Source organism: Eubalaena glacialis, chromosome 11, assembly GCF_028564815.1.
Source record: "Eubalaena glacialis isolate mEubGla1 chromosome 11, mEubGla1.1.hap2.+ XY, whole genome shotgun sequence".
NCBI classification, from domain to species: domain Eukaryota; kingdom Metazoa; phylum Chordata; class Mammalia; order Artiodactyla; family Balaenidae; genus Eubalaena; species Eubalaena glacialis.
In genome coordinates this window covers 96,658,751-96,674,738 of record NC_083726.1, presented here as the reverse complement: position 1 = coordinate 96,674,738, position 15,988 = coordinate 96,658,751, and the positions used below count along the sequence as shown (strand labels likewise).

Here is a 15,988-nt window from a genome sequence, read left to right as displayed (position 1 = left end):
CATTTGTAAATTTATAGTGTATCCATAATTTCTTTAGGGAACCAAGAGGTTCATTCAAAAAACTGCCACAACATTTGTCTATGCAAAGATGATGGATATGGTTTATGAAATTAAATGCTTTTAAAAATTAAAATCATATTGCCAAGAAAAAGGATATGTTCTTTCCTGGTTTGCTCACATTTTTAAATGATCACAACTATACTCTCAGCAGTTATAATGCTTAATCTAGATAGCATATTAATATAAATATGTCCAAATATATTGTTGTTATGGTTGTGTAGTATCAGTATGAACTACTGGACATCAAGTTCACTTAAATTTATTTTTTTTCTAATTCTATTCCTCTGTAGTAACCTATAAAATATATAAAGTATCATTAGAATATAATATTTCTTATTTATGTTTACTACAATTACTGTATTTAATTTTTCAGGACTACTCCCAGCAAACTGCATGGTTTATTGTCACCACAGACTATTAGAAACTATAATTTAAATAAAATTACTTAAATAAAATACGTATTTGCCAAAAATTAACATTAACTAAATAAGGAGTCTTATTTTATCCCAATATAGACTTTGCTCAATTGGAGAAATCAAAGAAGGAGAAGATGAAAGATAACAAACTATCACTAAAGTAACCAATAAAAAGCAGAGTTGTCAATGTTCTAAGTGTGAAGAAGAAATGTACATTGTTACTATGTGTGATGTGTTCTGGTGGCTTTCCTACTCCTTCATCTGCCATCATTTACTGCCTAGGTAACATGCAAATCTCAGTGCTTTGGCTTTTTCCAGAGTAGTTTTACTTTTTTAATCTATCCTATTATTACGGAATCTGCAAAAGAGTGAACCTGACTTTAATTATTTGATTTGGTTATATGAACAACAATCTCCAAATTGCAACTTTCTTTAGCATTAGCTCCTCCAGCCCAAAAAAAATTGTCGCAAATGCTTGCAAAATTTCTACGCAAAATATTTCTTACATATTGAGTGTTCTATATTCTGCTTAAAACAAAGATAATATTAAAAATAAAATACAATAAGCAGTTTACATACCCCAGTGGACCGCTAGCTCCTTGTAGGCAGGAACATATTTATCATCATCTTTGGGTCACCGATGGCCAGCACAGCACCTGAGATATAATGCACACTCATAAATGTGTTTGAATGAATTTAATCAGACAGTGCTGTCTGGAATCCACTTGGAAGGTAAGAATTCAATAAAGTAACCATTCTATCTACCAACCCTCTTCCTCTATATCCTATACTATTAAAGTAGCAGTGCATATTCTTATACATTTGAATGACAACTTTATCCTGAAAACTCAATTCTCAAAAATAATTGTTTCTAAATGCTTATTACATTACATATTCTTATTGTCTTTGGTTCTGGTGGAGGCTATACAGTGCAGTGTTTGAGATCATGTACTTTGGAATCAGGCTTGATACATGTTCAAATCCTGGTTCCACCACCGGCAATTTACATGGTTTTGGATAAGCCACTAATCTCTCTAAATTTCAAACTGTCTTCAAAATAAAGATAATTTTAGTAACTTTCTAATAATGTTCAAAGGATCAAAGGAAACAATGCTTTAGCGCACTGCCTGATACACAGTACGCCCTCAATAAATGATAACTACTATTTGTATTCCTTCCTCTTTCCCTCCCTCCCCTTCTGAAGAGCTAACCTTACTCTGGCCTTTGCCTTTGGCTACTGGGAGGTAATCTCTAGGACCTCAAAATGTCATGCCTGACAGGAATGTCTTTGTTTGCCTGAGGGCTTTGGCCACAAGATAGTCTAACAATGTGATTTTATGATGGGGGCCTTGAGTCATGCAGTATCACTTCTGCCTCCAAAACTAACTGGAGACTAAAGGTATCAGCCCAACACTGACGTCCAGGAGGGGCTAGAGACTAACGGTCAGCCACGAGAGTGGTATGTGATCAAGTCCCAGTAAAAACTCTGGCCACCAAAGGCTCAATGAGCTTCTCTAGTTGGCAATGCTCCGTGCATACTGTCACATGTCAATGCTGGGAAAATAACATGTTCTGATTCCATAGGGCAGGGTGAGAGAAGCTCTGTGGTTGGTTCTTCTAGCCTCAGACCCAGCCTTATATAACTGCTTTCCTTGGCTGATTTTAGTCAGGATCTTTTCCCTGTAATAAACTGTAACCATGAATGTGACAGCTTTCACTGAGTTCTGTGAGTACTTCTAGCAAATTTTCAAACCTGAGGGCAGTTTTGGAAACCCCTCAAACACGCATTTGGTGTCAAAAGTGAGGGTGGTCTTGTGTAGAGGACTGGCTCCCTCAAATTCTGTAGTTGACTAACTGTACAGTTGGTTAAACTCTCACACCTTCCTTCTTTAAATGTGGAAGGCCCCAAAGCTTTGAAAGACATCTCACCTTATCACTCAAGTGAATGTAACAAAACTCTCACTTAACAGTGAAAATCACTTTGAATTGATGGTGCTTATGTATATACTATATGTTGTTTTATTTTCCCATGTACAAACAATAAAATCCTCCTCCAGTAATAGATTCAGAAATGTTTTGTTTTGGTTATATGAACAGCAGTACTGTTTAGAAGTAAATGAGTCACATACAAGTAAAATTTCTAGAGATTAGTAATAGTAGATCTGTCAAGTTCAGATAGTAGAAAGTTAACTGAAGAGGTACATTGGTTTTCAAACAAAATATTAATTAAATCATATGCTTCTTCTGCATCTCCTAAATGCAGTACGCAAGAGGCTGTTTGTAACCTTGTTTAAAAAAAAAAGCAAACTTTTTTTTTACAACTATCAGTTTGGTAAGCAGAATTTTAAGATGGTCCACAAATTCCCCCCAACTTTTGAACATGGTCCTCAGCATAATCTCCAGAGTTGTGAATATGATGGGTTTTACCCCCATGAATAGGTTATATTATTTAACACAGTTGACTTTAAAACAGGAAGATTATCTGCCTGGGTCTAACCTCATCACATAAACCTTTTAAATCTTGGTCTAGAGGTCAAAGACTGAGGATGATGGAGATTTGAAGCATAAGAAGGATCTGCCACACCACTGCGGACTTTAGGATAGAGGCAGCGGCGTGGCAAGGAGTACCCACAGCCTCTAGGAGCTATGGGCAACCCCTCGCAGATAGCCCCAAGGAAACGGGACCTCAGTCCTACACACAAAGAGCTGAATTCTACCAATAAGAATAAGTTTGGAAGCAGATTTTTCCCCAGGAGTGTACAGGAGTGTACAGGCAAGAACTCAGCCTGGCCAATCTTGATGCCAGCCTTGTGACACCTTGAGCAGAGAACCTAGTCAAACCACGCTGGGCTCCTGACCTGTGAGCTAATAAATGGGACTTGTATTAAGCCACTACGTTTTTGATAACTTGATATATACTTACAGAAAGCTAATACACACAGGAACTGAGGATTCTGTATGTATTTTATTGACCTCTCTTCAGTCTTTCACTCTGAAAACAATATCAGTTATGTACCAGGTTTCACTAACCATAGAAACCCCCATTTACCAGTTACCGTTGCCAATACTGAAAAGTCATGGACCCACTCTGAACAAGAAACAGAAAAAAAGGTACTACGCCATATGCTAAAGACCGAATGTCCTCCCAAAATTCATATGGTGAAACCTAATACCCAATGTGATGATATTAGGAAGTGGGGTCTTTGGGAGGTGCTTAGTTCATGAGAGTGGAGCCCTCGTGAATGGGATTAGTCATCTTATCAAAGAGACCCCAGAGAGCTCCCTATCCCCTTCCACCAAGTGAGGTTACAGCGAAAAGACAGCCATCTAGGAAGCAGGCTCTCACCAGACACCGAATGTGCTGGCGCCTTGATCATGGGCTTCCCAGCCTCCATAAGTATGAGAAATAAATTTCTGTTGTGTTAAGCCACCCAGTTTATGGTATTTTTGTTATAGCACCCCATATGGACTAAGACAAAAATGTAATTATTGTCTCTTCAGTAGATCATTTGGAAAACTCAACTCTCTGCCTCCTATATGGGAAGTGTTGAGAAGGTAACTCTTAAATATGCTGTGAATTATCTCCAAATTTTCTTGGGCCATTTTAAGGGTAGAAGTGGGCAGTGACTGTGCCTTCTTGAGGCATATGTGGGAAACTACCATATGTTCAGTGCAGAAGACACAGAATCTCTAAGTATCTGAAGTGAGATTGGGGGTCACTTAAAAAGAATCTCTCCCAGGAGTCTTCGTAGAACATGCTACTACAATTGCTCCTTGGCTCATACCCTTTTTATTCATTTACTACAATGCTGCCATGTTTATTTTTATAAAACACAAATTTTATCATGTTGTACCTCTACTCGAAATGACCAGTTTCAATGGCCTTCAAGATAAAGTCATTAGTTCACTAATACATTCAGTATTTAAGTGCCAAGTTCTATACTAGGTGATAGGGACACACTGATAAGTAAAATAGATAAGGTCCTGCTCTCCTCTGAGATTTGCCCTTTCAAAAATATCCTTCCCATCCCCATCTTGTTCAACTAGAAAACTATGATTAATCTTTAATCCCTAACTTGGGCTTCACTCCTCTGGGAAGCCCTCTTTGACCCTCTTAAGCATAATGAGGCACTCCTTCTCTGTGCTCCCATAAAATACTGTACCTAATCATATAATAAAATTGATCACATTGTATTAAAATTGCATGGATTGCATGTCTGCATCCTCCATAAGCAGAATACGGGAGAACACTCAGGGAGCATGTGCACCCCAAATTCCTAGTCAATAAGAGATTACGAATGGGTAGGTCCGCTTGGGAGCAGCTGACACTAGCCCTAATCCCTCCTGTGGGGTAGAATCTACAGGATATATACACGATGGAGGGAGACTGTTCTAAATTGACAGTAGGAACCAGGCTGGGCAGTAAGGACTAACCTGTGCTACCCCACACATCTTAGGTATGCTGTGATGATAATTCCTCCTTCCCCTTGCACCCTCTATCTCAATTATGAGTTCCTGGAGGTTCTGCCCAGAGTAGACCCTCCAGAATGCAAGGTGGGAGATCAGCTACTAGTTAGAACATAGGGGCTATTAATCAGCTTACTTAGTGAGACAACAATCTTGAATGACAGAATTTGAGAGTGAAAGATTGCAAGATTTCCAAAATATTCCCGGTAAAAATGCAAAAGCAAAATGTGAATCCTAAACAGACAGAGCCAGTATGGGAACTCGCATGTATCTAGGGAGGGAGCGGGGAGAAGTCTAGGGAAAGAAGAGAGGCAGAGCTCAGAGGCGGCGGCCAGGCTCTCTCTGTATCTTGGTACTTAACCAACAAGGAGGTGGGGCAGGAGACTATCAGGTGGATAAAAGGGACCTAAGGGCAGACAGTCCTCTTTCATGGACATTACCTGTTGGGGAGGGCATGGGAGAGGTCACAGGCCTCTCAGGGAATCCCTGTTGTAAGTCTTACACCCATCTAACCTGGTGAGGGAGAAATGAAAAAACACTAGTGAAGGAAGGTGCCCAGATAGATTGAGTTAAAACTGGTTACTATACCTCACGGGTTGTGTGCCATGTGCAAGGAACCTCAAAATGTCTGTACTCTGTTCCATCCTCCCCAGTCCCAACACAAACACACACATACACACACACACACACACACACACACACACACACGTACAACACAGAGGAAGACTGGGAAAGCCCTGAGATGGGGAAAGGAAGAGGGACCTCAAATTCAAGGCAATGGTATTCAAGGCAATGGTATTCGAGGCAACGGTATTCGAGGCAATGGTAGGCCAGCAGCCGCTCAGGCTCACATCCAGGGGGGGCTAATTACATCAGCAAGGACAGAGGGCCTCACAGGTAGAGACCCTGGCCAAGGGAAGATGCCAGGAAGGATACAGAGGGCAACCCCAGGGCCAGCATGTATACATGTGACACTCCACACTACCCTGCCAGCTGCAATGATACACAAACTCCCCATAGTTGGTTTCTTTAGTGGGGACAGGGGCAGGGGAGGGCACAAAATGTGAGTCATCCCTCTCAGGGTCAGTTAAGTTCAGGGTTGCCACCTGAGAGGGATACTTCCTTACATTTTACACCCAAGGTGCCCCTCTCACCCCACCCTACCCTGGACAGGGAAATAGAGAAACAAACAAACAAAAAGAGGTGATCTGATAGTAAAGACACTGAGTTATTTTGTGCTCTTTTGAGTTTACTTTTTATTATCTTTCAATCTGCACAGTAGGGTAGGGACTCAGGAGCAAGAATACATTATGGAAACAGCTCCATTTTCTTTGTATATTAGAGTAGAAGTGGATAAATTTCGACCCAATTAGATGTGTCCCAAAAATTATTACAATACCTTATCAGATTATTTTCCTATTTAAATTACTCAAATTGCTATAAAAATCTTTTTTTCTTTATACCTTTATACCTTCTCAAAGCAAATCAGATCCACTTCTTCCCATACTATTGAAAGTTACATGTTACCTCACTCAACATACAAAAGGGACCAAGAACATCAATTTTTTAAGAGTCAGTAAGGAAGATGACCACTTGTACTCCCCTGCCAGCCTCAAGCATCTTTCCTAGTGTCCTCTTGTGAAGTCTGCCCCAAAGACACATGATCTAAAATCTTAAATTGCTATAAATCTGAGATACTAGGATAATTTGCCTAATTTAAACCCTTAAGATATGTGTTGTGGGGCTTCCCTGGTGGCGCAGTGGTTGAGAATCTGCCTGCCAATGCAGGGGACACGGGTTCGAGCCCTGGTCTGGGAAGATCCCACATGCCGCGGAGCAACTAGGCCCGTGAGCCACAACTACTGAGCCTGCACGTCTGGAGCCTGTGCTCCGCAACAAGAGAGGCCGCGACAGTGAGAGGCCCACGCACCGCGATGAAGAGTGGCCCCCACTTGCCGCGACTAGAGAAAGCCCTCGCACAGAAACGAAGACCCAACACAGCCAAAAATAAATAAATTAATTAATTAATAGAATGTTTTAAAAAAAAAAAAAGATATGTGTTGTGGTTCCTTTTACAAATTTCAAGAATTTTCACATGTTCCATTTAATAACTCCGTAGGTAGCAGCACTGTTTTGCCAACTGCAGTTTGGATCTGTAGGCTTTACCTCCACACTCTACCTGCTGGCTGAGTGTTCTGGAACAAGTCACCTGATCTTTCAGTGTACTTTATTCATCACATTAAAGGGTAGCCTACACAATTCCCAAAGTTCCACCCTGATCTAATATTTCTACCACAAATAGATGGTAACTTCTGACGGTATCTTATTAACCTTTCTAATTCATGAATGCGATCACGAACAACATTAGCTGATGTGTTACCAGCTCTCCTACCAGTAGAACTGGTAGCATGAGGAGGGAGAGACAGAAATGCTCAATGAGACTTCAGTGGTCAACAGTAATCATAATCAACCCTGATATTCTGTAGTAGTTCCTATGAGCAGACACCATGCCAAGTGCTTTACATGTAATATCTGGCTTAATTCTTACAACAGCTCTATGGGACAGGTACTTTTATTATACTCATTTTACAGATGAGAAAATTGGCACACGAGATTAAGAAATGTGCTCAGGGTCACAAAGCTAGAAAGTCTTTAGTTACCTATGAAACTCCTATTAGTTGCAACCAAAAGAACTCAACCAAAATACAGTGAAAAGTGCAAGACAAAAGAAATTCTAGAATCATTGTATATTAGAAATGTTTAACATAACCATTTCTGGAACTAAAGTTAAATAAGAATGCAGAAAACTTATTGCTCAAAAAATTTATTTTCATGAGGTAGCAGTATACAGATGCATGCCAAATTGAAATCGGAAAGGACATAATCATTTCTTCACTCATTCTACAGGTGAGGAAAATCGGTTTACTAGGGAAATGGCAGGACTGTGCCTGGAATCCAGATCTCCTCTTTTTCAGTCCAGTGTTCTTTCTAGTGTGTACCTAATCCTTTGGGAAAGGCAATAGTGGTTGACAGCGTTGGCTGTGATGCCAGACTGCTCAGTGTGAATTCCTGTTTTCACTCGCCAGCAGTGTGATCTTATGTCTCAGTTTCCACATTTGTAAAATGTGAGTAATAATACCTACTGTATAGGGTTGTTGTGAGAATTTAAGTAATTAATACATAAAAAACACGTAGAACCATCCCTGGTACCCAGTCAGTACTTAAGTGTTGGTCTTTGTTATTACTACAATAGCACATTTGGGGGAAAAAAAGGGAAGCCAAAACATCAACAGCCATCCAGCAGCACAAAGACTAGAGCAGAAGAGTCGTGTTAATACCATTTGAGATATCCCACTCTTTCCATCTAAAAGTTCTATTCCTTAACCCTCCCAAGCACACCATATAGACAACTGGGAATAAATTTCTGTCAGGACTAGAGATACAGGAAATGCTAGAAGAAGTAATTTACTAGCAAAGTTTTAGGGAGGACTCAGCTTCCAGACTTAGCTTTATCGTTCACAACTGAATTCTAGAAAGCCAGGTCATGTCTCCAAGTCTCAGCTTCCTTCTCAGAACTTTCCTATAGAGGGATACTTCTGGAGGCTTCGCAAGGTTTCACTAATAGCCGAGGCCAAAAAGGAGATTTCTGATCTTAATTTTAATCATTCTAACCTAGTGAACAATATATAACCTTTAATTACCAAATCTTTGTTTTCTTGTTTTGCATCAGATTTCCTGCCATTATTAACAGGCATGATTATAGGAAAACACGTGTAATTTGCAATTCAAACAGTCTTTAATCTTAAAAGAATTTCCATGGGTGGAAGAAATGGCGCACAAGTCCCCTAGCTCTGTCCCTTGCATAGCCCACCACTTGCTCAAGCGATCTTAACTCATAAAGGAGGAGTGCTGTACAGCTTTAAAATGACTTCATTCCTATATTTACATATTTTTAATAGGGCTATGATGAATCTCCTTCCGCTTGACTCCTATTTTGAGCTGTGATATTTTAATCTCCATTCTTGCTGCAACTTAGCAGATGAATGTGCAGTGTGACAGAGCTCAGAGGAAATAGTATAAATAAAGCAAAGTGGAGCTATGACATCTCACATTTTATAGCTTTTTTATTGTAGCCAAAGCATAAACAGAGCACAGCTGTGTTATACTTACCGCTGTGAGCACTCCCGCAATCCTCACCCCCTATTGCTTTTAAAAAGACAGTGCTCTTATTCAGAAAGCTTTGGCTGTGGGTAGCATGGCCGCACCGGTGGCAATCTCTACCCCAAACCTCTACCTTTGACTCACTTCTCCTCTTCCAGATGTAGATTTGTGGAGTTCCGCATCATTCCTCTGACTGAAAACCAATATGCCAACAGCAGCCCATCCCGTACTGTAGCAGAAGCACCCTATTCCTACCTGTTGGAAGATGGCTCCACAGCCACAGCTATAATTTTCACTCCTCAACAGACACACTGCACCCAAATAATTCACAAACACTCTCTTAACAGAAGACACACAACTAGCTGGAAGTATTCAAAATAGTGCACTCTCTTAATGAAAGCCCCTTTTAGAATGAAGAAGTTGTATTTTTCACTTTCAAATTAACTCTTAGTCATGTTTGGGTGAAAGTTGTAAATGCCAAAAGGGCCAAATACAGTGAGAGTGAGAAGAGTGGTGTTGACCTGTGCAAAATCACTCCACATGCTAAAACAGTCGTCAGGTTTTAGAATTTCTCAGGCTGGTGACATATTTCATTAAGTCCAAAGAAGACAGAGGAAAAGACAAATAGCAAGCACCTTCTACACTCTGACGAATACGAGGTTATATACGCAGGGTTGATTAGTCCAGGACAAACACCTGATCTAAGAGGAGCCAATCAGAGTTCTTCCCAGAGATCGTTTATTTAAGTAAAATGGAAAAAACAGCAAGTTATAGAATTCCTGTGCTGTCATCAATGGTGCCGTTTCCTCCAATAAGGAGAAATCTCTCTTGCAGCAAGAAAAAGTTGACATCCAGAGTGACATGGACACAGGAGAGAGGGGTATCGAGCCCTGACAGAGTATGACTCCCTGGTCCCAAGTGTTCCTGAGGCCCATCCAAACTCCTGTCTCCCCCCAGTTTGGTTATTTGCCTTCCTTGTACTCCTTTACCCAACCAATTCCAGCTTTTTTTTCTTAAGCTGCCTCAAATTGCGTTTTATCACTTACGAAAAAAGAATCCTATTTCACCTTCCAGAAGAGGATTCTTTTTTCAGTTGGATTAGGATTTATTTCTTTCTTTTTCAAATACCACCACACTATTTATGGGGAGGGAGGAAAACCCTCTGGGCTTGTAGAGGAATGTGTAATGAAATTCAAAAGACACATGCATCCAAGTGAAAAGAATATAGGGGCACAGTAGCCTATACACCAGTGAAGTGAAATGAGAGACAGGAAGATTGATTTGCATCATCATTAACATGGAAGGAGAAAAGCGGGAGAACACAATGACGGCGAGAACCACCTCCATTGACATACGTCATTGTTTCGAAACAACGGGCCCAACTGGGCTAACACAGGGGCAAAGTTGGTATCCCAAGCTTCCCAGCTATCTATCCGCCCAAAATCGCTCTTCTGCCAAGCTCATTGTCTACCAAGCTGCCAGCCCAGCCCAGGGATCTGATTAGCAATTTGCACTTTTGTGAGAGGATTAACAGAATTCCTTTGTTTTGAGGTCGGATTATCAAACTGCATCTTTAAAGAGGTGTGACCTCATCCAGATTCATAAGCCTGCTCCCTTGAGAATGGCTTGGGTTTTACTCCACGTGTGCAGCATATAATTTCATAAAGGAGTTACTGTCAAAACATGGTACTCATTTCTTGATGTGTGTGAAGAAGCACATTCGTAACGTAAATAACCTCAGACGTTTTGTGATACTTTAAAATAACCCATCTGGTGGGAAAACAAGGATTTTCAACCCATTTGGTTCCAGCACTAGTAAATTAGTGTGCATCTAGCTCTCACAGAAGCCGGAGATAAACCCCATTCCCAAACTGAGACTCATGATGCCTTTATTTTTAAGGATATTCCGAATCAACCCTTACTCTTCGAGAAATTTTTTTAAAAGAAAGCAGAATGCACACAAGAGTAAACTGAGGCAAACCGAAGAATTTGACGGCTACGGCCAAAATGATAATTATATCAAATTGTTTACACTGCATGGTTTATATATCCAGCTTTACCCAAATATAGAGATGAACGAGGAAAACACAGTAAGAGTTTTGTACTTCTAAGTCTGTTCAGTAGTAGGGAACTCATCAGAAAGAAAGTCCCTGAAGTTTCCACCAAAGTTTGAAACAAGTAAAACATCCAAGGGGGGACATCTATAGGGCAGTATGCAACAGGTTGTGAAAAATTAGCCTTCAGACTTTGCACTAGTGTAATTTTTACTTGAGATGGCAATCACAGATAAAATGCACAAAAGCAATCCGGCCTCTGGAAGGCATGCATTACTGGTGTGAGAACCGTATCTTGGGAAGTACATAAATGCCCATTCAGTTACAAATGGCAAAAGGGCAGTCTGGCCACAACTAATGCCCCAAAAGCCAGACACTGCTGAAGATCAAGCGGCAGCTTTATTCGTTGACAAACTAAAAATCAAAAGAGTTGATTTTCAGGTGCTTGTCTTGGACAAGCAATGAAAGTATCTTGTTTCATAAAGAAGAAACAAGTATATTAAATGTGTTTATTTTAAATATTAATATAGATTGTTACCCCAAAGTTGATAGATTCGGGACTGTGTCTTCAAGTTAGGGAACTTTCAATTACAGTAAGAGTGTATTTACTAGGCAAGTCCTGATAAATAAGGTGTCAGGTGTGTTGGTCTGTTTGTAAGCATAATACGTACACACAAGACTATTAAATCTATGGTTCTTAATGAGTGGTTGTGTCAGTTAATGAATTCACTTGGAAAATCTTTTTTAGTACAATTATCATGTACCCCAACTTATAGCCTGTGGGTGGAATGAGAACATATTTTTCTGAAAAATCTCGACTGGGATTCTGTGAATCCCTTTTAAACAGCCCTCCCTTATATTTGAAAATAGCCCTTCTATCTGGATTATCTGCTTGCTAGTCTTGCCTTACTAACTAAATTGAAGTGTCCTTAAAAAGGTGGATCATGTCTCTTAAGAGCCTCCTACAGTGACCTGCAAACAGTTTGGTGTTCAAAAAAGTTGGATAAATAAATTTGAAAGACTTTTGTTTAATTAATAGGGGTATGATAGAAGTTATCAAAGCAGACGAATACTTCAGGGAGAGTAGAAATGAAAAAAAATAATTTAACAATAACTTGACTTTAACCCTAAAGCTGCCTACATGGAATTCAAGAAGAAAACAATGTGCATTATTTATGCCTTCTCTAGCCGTAAATACAGAGCACCAGCCAAAATCAACCTTGAATTATTCATTTATTCAACATATATTTATTGCATGTCTCCATTTGCCAGGAACTATCTTGGGCTCTAGAGTCAGAGCAGTAAACAAAACAGACCAAGCTCCTTACCCTCGTGCAGCTAATATTCTAGGCAGGAAGATAAAAAATAAACAAGATAAATGAATAGATATATTACTATGTTAGTTACAGAAGTGCTAAGGAGAAAAATTAAAGCAAGGGACGAAAGAAAGTGTTTAGAGGAGGACTAGATGAAATTTTAGAGGAGAAGGAAGGGCCTCACCTAGAAGGAGCCATTTGGGTCAAGACCTAAAGAAAGTGTTGGAATGAGTCACTCAGTATTTATGAGTATGCAGAGCAAGAGCCTGCTGGCAGAGGGAACCTTGCAGGGGTGCAAAGGTCCTACGAGGGGCAGTGCCCAGCTTGCTAGAGAAAGAGCAATGGGCAGAGGGAGGGAGGGAGGATAGTAGTAGAAGGACAAGCCGGCAAGGAGAGGGGATGGGGACTGCCTCTGCTCTCTGAGGGTCACAGTAAGGACTTCCCTGAGGAAGAAAGCCATTGGCATGTCCTGAGCAGAGAAGGACATAATCTGACTATTGTGCTTCACCCATTCAAGGCTCACCCTGGCTGTCATGTGAAAACAGACTGAAGGGGAATAAAGTTAGGAGCCCAATTAGGAGACTTTGGCCACGAACAGAAATGCAGTGGCTTGGACCAGACTGGAAAGTGGAGATGAGAAGAGGTGGTCAGATCCTGGAAATATTCTGAAGGTAGTGCTGATAGAGTTTTACCCAAGGATTAGATGGGCTCTAAGTAAAAGAGAGGAGTCAAGGGTGATGAAAGGTTTGGGGTCTGAGCAATGGGAAGAATGGATCTTCCTTTCACTGAGCCAGGGAAGACTTCAAGGGGAGCAGGTGTGAGGAGCACATCCAGAGCTCATTTTCATGTGCCAAGTGGAACAGCCAAGGAGCCATTTGGGTGGGTGTGTGTGGAGTTCAGGAGAGAGGTTACAATGTAAAAGGAACTTGTATTCTCAGACAAAATTGTCCTAGCTCTGACCACTAAAAGTGGTTGCTTTCAAGTGAGTCTTTATTTAAAAGCTATGATACACTGCTATATTTTAAATGAATAACCGACAGGACCTACTGTATAGCACAGGGAACTCTGCTCAATATTCTGTAACAACCTAAATGGGAAAAGCATTTGAAAAAGAATAGATACATGTAGAGATATGTATATAACTGAATCACTTTGCTGTACACCTAAAACTAACACAACATGGTAAATCAACTATACGCCTATATAAAATAAAAAATTAAAAATAATAAATAACCAAATAGGTAAATAAATACAAGCCATGACAGAATTTGCAGTATTTTTAATAACCGTCTTTCAAAAAGTACAGAAATCTGTATATAGCCATTTGATTTTAATAGAGATAATTCCTTAAAGTTCATCATTTACTGATAAACCACAGGCAGCTAAATTCATACTGTCCATGTATGTAACAAATACCAAAGTAATAGCCTCGGTTTGGTGGTCTGATTTGACGTATGACTAGAGTTTAGATAATCCAGAAGAACAAATATGTAGTACCATCCATGGATATGTACGTCTCACTTTTTTTTTTTTAGGAATGACAAGGAAACGTACACACATGCTTCTGAGGGACTGTTGATGAGACCTCATGCTGAGCACATTTTAAGTTTCATGTTTTATCTTTAAGATGTATGTGGAAAAAAAAAGATGTGGAATTTTAAAAATGAATTAAAAAGATTAAATGTTTTAAAGTATTTGCTAAATTACCTGACTTTCCCCCAAAATCATTAGGTAAAGTTGACTTTGATAATTGTAAGGTACTTTACAACTAGTATCATCATCATAGCTATCTTTTATTAAGCCCTACTAAGCAGGCATTGTGTATTAGTTTTATACTATATACCAGGCCCTGCATATTGTTTTGTATGTATTAAATCATTTAATCCTAATGTCAACCCTATCTTATTCATAAATATTCCTTACACTAAAGCCAGATGTCTCCTGACAAAAATTTATAGAGAAATTTCTTCTCCTTCAATGTGAAACCAAAAAGCAACAGTGAAGACTAAAACAACATACATAAATATATGGTACTGGAGACAATTGGGAAAGTTGTACTCCTGTGTACTTGTAATTTAACTAGGAAATGCCTATCTGAACAATAATCCTATACCAAACGTCCTGTACCAAAACAAACGTCCCATACCAGTGAAATGCCATCCATTACAGTGAACTGACAATAATCGGAGTTGCCAGTTAACAAAAATTAAAATAGAAATATTTATTGCAGAAATAAAGAACAAGTAATTTAAAACTCTTGGCTTTTAATAAACAGTGAGGTTTACAGTACAAAATATTGGGGGAGGGGGAATAAGGTAATTTCTTAAAAAACAATAAATCTTTAATCAACTGTTTATCAGATATAAACTGGATGTCCAGAAATAAATTGAAATAAATAGAAAAATATACTTCCACAGTCTTGAGCAGTTCTTCCAAATCCTCCATCCATTTAAGTTGGCAGGGCATATCAGTGGTTTATTTGGATATTGTCCACAGTTGTAAATGAGCATCTTTGATGCAGTATTTTGGCACTGGACCATATAAATGATTATACTGCTATATATTTAATGTAGTAGATACAAAACTTGGACCCAAGTATCAAATTGAGAAAAGCATAAAACTCATCAAAGACCTTCTCTAAAGTCATCAATGTAAGTAGCCTGCAAACCACGGGGTTGCTGACTACAGCACCTCCATTACCGTGGTCATTCTAGTAACCTTCCACTCTTCTCATAGCTTGTTCATCCTATCGCTGTAGATGCCGTCTCTGCAAAAGGAGCGAGAAGCGGCACAAGGCATGCTTCTGGGTGAGCACAGAGCCAGATGTGGGTTACATGGGCGCTCTATCGCTCACCCTATAAATCCAGAAGAGGTCCTGGTGAAACACACAGGGGAAGACATACACACTTCTTTGACATCTTTCATACGTCATGAAAGCCGACTCTAATTTCCTTAGAAAGAATATCAAAGTGCCATCTTTTTACCATCATTTTAAACTAAAAAGAAAAATAGGGCTAATATACATAATCAGTGAAATTAAGTAGGCAAAGTTTATTTCTCCAAATCCTACATCTTCTTTGATGACAAGCTTTTCTTTTTCTTCTGCCACTTCTTTCCCCAGACTGTCTCTGACCACATGAGAGTCCAATTTATTTGTTCAGTGAGGTTGAACTCAAGGTGAACAGCCCACAATTATACTATTCCCTTTGTTTTCTCACCCTCATCAAAATGCACCTACTCTATGTTCTATTAGTCAATGCCCAAACCTTAAACTTCCAAGATCACCGCTGCCAAATGATAATACAATCAGTGCCAAAATGCCAGTGGTTAAAGACAGAAATTTGGAATTGCAAGGAAACCTTCAGAGGTAATTAATTCAATCCTTCACTTAAAACTGGAATCGTCTTTGCTATGTCACTATCATCATCTTGGATTTGGGCCAACTCTACAGCCAGAGATCAAAATTCACTTCATTTTGAGGCAACACATCCAGTTTTAACTTTCCTCTGTTGGT

General features: G+C 39.6%; 1 protein-coding gene across 9 annotated transcripts in view; it reads right to left on the bottom strand.

Moving 5' to 3' along the window:
- Nucleotides 1-15,988, bottom strand: part of SOX5 (SRY-box transcription factor 5) — a 992,512-nt gene that overhangs the window by 823,674 nt on the left and 152,850 nt on the right. For 7 of the 9 annotated variants that reach the window (XM_061206370.1, XM_061206379.1, XM_061206380.1 and 4 more), the window contains one exon: nt 1,056-1,132. The exons of the other annotated variants lie outside the window; for them this stretch is intronic. The gene's annotated coding sequence lies outside the window, so the exon portion shown is untranslated. The remainder of the gene's footprint in view (nt 1-1,055; nt 1,133-15,988) is intronic. 9 annotated transcript variants of the gene reach the window in all.